Source organism: Penaeus chinensis, chromosome 36 (genome assembly GCF_019202785.1).
Source record: "Penaeus chinensis breed Huanghai No. 1 chromosome 36, ASM1920278v2, whole genome shotgun sequence".
NCBI lineage: Eukaryota > Metazoa > Arthropoda > Malacostraca > Decapoda > Penaeidae > Penaeus > Penaeus chinensis.
The window spans coordinates 34,427,637-34,432,636 of NC_061854.1; the positions used below are offsets into that span (position 1 = coordinate 34,427,637).

Below are 5,000 nucleotides of genomic sequence, written 5' to 3' on the forward strand. Positions count from 1 at the left end.
TGTGTGTGTTCAACCACTTAACTACGGTTTTCTGTCTTAACTGATTGCATTTCCAAGGAATTGTTGTTGGGATCAATTCTAGATTCTCGCGTCGCATAATTTAGATAAACACATATATATACATATATATATTGATAAATATAAAAAATCAGTACTTACAAAAAAACATTCCTTCACTATTTGCAAAAGTACTTACTACCACAAAAACAAACCTGTAAACCTAAATTACAAATAAGAAATCCTGCGAAGCACTTACCACGCGATCAAAATAAGTGAACAGAAGATATTTCCTTCACACTCTAACAACTGCATAACATAGAACTTATTTGCATTTTTCTTTAAATTAGTTTGGGACAGAACGCAGCTATTGTCTTCAACTACCACGGCCTAGAATGGAAAGCAGAAAAATACTGGATTAATAAGAGAAAAGAGAATACTTAAATAATAGGCTGAAAATAACCGGTTAAGTGAATAATGAATTTTTTTTTTTTTTCGGGAAAAGCGTATGTCTATCTGCTGGTGTTGATGGTGATGGTGGTGATAATGATGGTGATAATGATGAAGATAGTGGTGATGGTGATGTTTATCAGTATCTTCATTACCGTATTCATGTTTGCATTATGTAGCGCACCCAATCTATACCCAGACTTACATGCATTGAACTAAAAGCAATTAACACTATACTAAAAATCATTATAAACAATACAGTGACCAAAGTACTGTCATGAACAAATGAAAGTAGTCATTACAACAAAAGTAAAAATAATAGAAGTGTTTAAAAAGGAACATCATAATGAAATAAATAATAATAATAATAATAATAATAATAATAATAATAATAATAATAATAATAATAATAACAATAATAATAATGATAATAATGATGATAATAATACATAATAGTAACAATAATAGTAATACATACTAGAATATACTCTATGATAATAACAAAAACGATAATAATGCACAATAATGAATAAAACAATGCACAATGATAACAGGATGGAGATACTGTTTCTTACACTGGGATGCTGCCGCTTGATCTCCGGATGAACTCTGTGTATCTTTATCTGTGATGCTGCTTGCGCCTCGCTTTTGTTGCTTGCTTGCGTCTGCATGCTTGGAAGTGAATGCTTGTTACAGTCCACGTGATGCTGGAGGAGGGATGTGTATATAAGTACATTAATGGATATATATGTACATATGTATGTGTGTATGTATGTATTACACACACGCAAACAGTGTGTGTGTGTGTGTGTGTGTGTGTGTGAAAAAGATGAAAAAGGTTGGCAGCCAATGTTTTTTACACTGTGATTGATTGATTGACTGATAACGTTTATTTAGCCGATATACATAAAAAAACAGTCTGATATACACAAAATAAAAATAGAATATATATGATAAGGAGGCACCTTATCATAAGGGAATTAATGTGTATTTAAATTCACTCGCAGGCGGATTGGAGACGATAATAGTAAAAAGGTAAAAATATACAAAATGCTATATAATAACAAAGGACAGACTAGTAGATCGGACTATATTGTAATAAATGAATAATTTTATTCATAAAAAAATAAACACATAAATAATATATTGCACAAGATTATATATATATATATATATACACACATACACACATATATACATACCTACATACATAAACACATACATACATATACAGTTTATATACACATACACACATAAACATACATACCTATACACAAACATATGTGTATATATACATACATATACATTAATACATACATACATACATACATACATATACATAAATTCACACATACATACATACATACATACATATACATATGAATATACTTATACACATGTACATACATATACACATACACACACATATATATACACACACGCACAGATATGCTTATATTAATCTTACATGCATTTGCATGTACACATACACATATATTTATAAATGTATTACTTAGATACATTGTACACTTATGTAAACATTCGTACAGATGCATGAATACCCGCTGTTACCTACCTGTATATATACTTATTCAAACTACTTTTTACATTTGTCCTAAACCTCAGAATTCCCTCTGACATATGTAATATATAGGTCTTCAACGATTTTTTGAGTGACAGCAGTGACGGAGCTTTGTGGAGATGTGGGGGCAGATTATTCCATACACTTACCTCATGATATAAAATACATGTTTTTGATTGGTTTGAGCCTATAGTTGGGTGCTTTAATAGTGAGTTTGGTCGCAGAGGATATGTCAAATCATTTCTGAACCGGAATAAGTTATTTTCGTAGATATAAATACATTTAAAAATGAAGAGAGCAAAAAACTAGGTATTTAAATCACTCAGCTTCAATAGTTTCAGTTTAGAAAAATGCCTCATTGGTAGGGTCATATTTGCCTCATCCAGCACTTGTTCGGATTACTCGTTTTTGGGCTGTTATAACGGGCTTTAACGGGGTTTCATTGACAGCTCCCCAGACAAGTGTTGCAGTATATTAGATGTGGATAGATTAATGAAAAAAAATACCCATTTACGTGCATTCATTCATTGTCGATGATCATTTATCAAAGCTAATAATGATAGTATTTGAATTGCCCTTTTGCAGTTACACATTCTGCCACACTTTTACGTGGATTAATGGACGTATTATTACGTTTCACTTGACTATGCGGGATCAGTAATTAAAGTTGTTTTTGTTTTTGCTGTTTGATAACTTAAAGGTGTTGTTTCGTGTTTTTTCGAAAAAAATACGAAAAAGGTTTCTCTTTGTTTCAGTTTCAGAGTCATTTCTTAATAAGTTGTTATTTCTTTTTCTCTTTTTTTTCTCTCTTCTCCTTCTTCGCCTCATTCGTGAACGTAATTATTTTATCATTTCGGAATGGGATATCGCATTCAAAATATCTAATAAAAAATCACAAGGAGAGAGAGAGAGAGAGAGAGAGAGAGAGAGAGAGAGAGAGAGAGGAGAGAGAGAGAGAGAGAGAGAGAGAGAGAGCAAGCACCCACCTCAAGGGAGATCCAACACAACTGTCATTACCCGTACCAGTCCCGTACACAAAACGTCATCAGAACCGAGTGCCAAGCTTCTACGCCGTGCTTGGTTACACATCCGGTCATATATCATTATTACTACGTCATTATCAACATTTTTCTCATTATTACTAATACTATTTCTTTACCATTTGTACTGACAAGGAAACAAATATCTATCTATTAGTCCAAGAAACAAGATAACGAAAATTTACGTCGTACAGCTTTCTTTACCCTATAAGGCAAAGGTTCTCAAAGTAGGGGTCTCGGCTCTCTAGAGCGATCGCCAAATAATTCTGAAGGCTCAACGAGATCCCTCCTTCCTTCTCCTCCTCCTCCTCCTCTTCCTCCCACGCCCCTTCCTAACATGTCTATCACATGTCTTCTGTGGTCGACCTGCCCGATGCTCGATAATGCCTATAGCCATGATATACAGGAATACCTTCTTCGCTGTATAAAGTACACCACACCAATAATCTTGTAATATCGATAATAGTTACTACTTTGATGTTATCTTCAGGTGTCGCAGCAAAAAACGTTTGATAAGCCCTGGTGTATCATGTAAGCGATTTGAATATTCCTAGTGCCCCCCCCCCCCCTTTCCTTTCAGTGATAATTGAAAATCAACTTCCATTTTTATACATATTTTCATTATACTACGCGTTTTAGCATAATACATAATAGCCAGAGAAGCCTTTCAGACTAGCCTAAGTACGAGCAGAGAGAGAGAGAGAGAGAGGGAGGACCTTGACCGAGAGCTTGTGTGTGTGTGTGTGTGTGTGTGTGTGTGTGAGAGAGAGAGAGAGAGAGAGAGAGAGAGAGAGAGAGAGAGAGAGAGAGAGAGAGAGAGAGAGAGAGGAGATAGACACAAAGACAAAAAAAAAAAAAAAAAAAAAAAAACATCACTGCTCAAAGAAACCTCTTGCCCGATAACTGAACAGGTCTCAACCCTGTCGTTAAAAGTAATTTACGTAATACATCTGGCAACTTATAGCAACTCGCACCTACTCAAACGTACGAGCGCATGAACTAAACGTAAATAGTAAGAAAGGGGAGGAGGGAAGGAAGCAGGAAGAGTCTAAGGGACGGACGGAGAGAGAGAGAATAAGAGATAGAGGCAGAGATTTAGAGAGAGAGAGAGAGAGAATAAGAGATATAGGGAGAGAGATAATAAGATATATAGGGAGAGAGACAATAAAAGATATAGGGAGAGATTTAGAGAGAGAGAGAGACTAAGAGATATAGGGAGAGAGAAAGAGAGAGAGAGAATAAGAGATATAAGGAGAGAGAGAATTAAATATATAAGTAGAGAGAGGGGGTGACGTGATAGAGGAACAAAGAAAGAATTATAAAGCATTGCAATGTCTAGCATAAATCATTGCATAGTGCAACGGCGTGTATTCATGCGCAATACTGGACTGTAGTCAGTACGCGTTCAGTTCGTGTTGTGTGCGTAAGTAGTCAGAAAAAAACGAGTGATGTATTATTAGCGATGACATAACACTAGAAACCTTTATAGAAAATTATGACAGACGAGATTAGTAAATGAAAATTCTCACTTCTTATTTGGAAGTGCATCTTATTGGAGAATAAACCCCAAACGTTTTCATCTTCGAGTGACGCTCAAGTTCACGCATGACTTTTCCACACTTGGCACCTCACCGTCGACAGCGCCCGGACATTAAAGCATCATATCGCAGAGATTTGATAAAGTGCATCAAAACATCTCAAGGATTTGTAGAAAAGTGAAGAAAAAAAAACAAAAAACGTCAGTTTCTCGAGATAAGAATCCAACAGATTTTTTTTTTTTTCTGTCTATTGTGATTTCGCCGATCGACAACTGCTGGAGCTGTTTAGAAGGGACTCGTATCTTCGTCATGGAGGGAAGGGCAAGGGTGAGTCTGTGTTTTTATCATTAGTATCATCGCTATTAATATAATTTCAGTGCTACCATTAAAATT

The 5,000-nt window shown here is 35.0% G+C and overlaps 1 protein-coding gene across 3 annotated transcripts in view; it reads right to left on the minus strand.

Moving 5' to 3' along the window:
* Positions 1 to 5,000, minus strand: part of LOC125044711 (poly [ADP-ribose] polymerase 2-like) — an 11,846-nt gene that overhangs the window by 4,864 nt on the left and 1,982 nt on the right. For 2 of the 3 annotated variants that reach the window (XM_047641585.1, XM_047641583.1), the window contains exons 1-3: positions 3,016 to 3,085; positions 1,023 to 1,154; positions 257 to 387 (exon numbers count right to left, since the gene is read on the minus strand). The gene's annotated coding sequence lies outside the window, so the exon portion shown is untranslated. Of the gene's footprint in view, positions 1 to 256; positions 388 to 1,022; positions 1,155 to 3,015; positions 3,086 to 5,000 lie in introns of those variants that run through there. The other variant, XM_047641584.1, reaches the window with a different exon arrangement.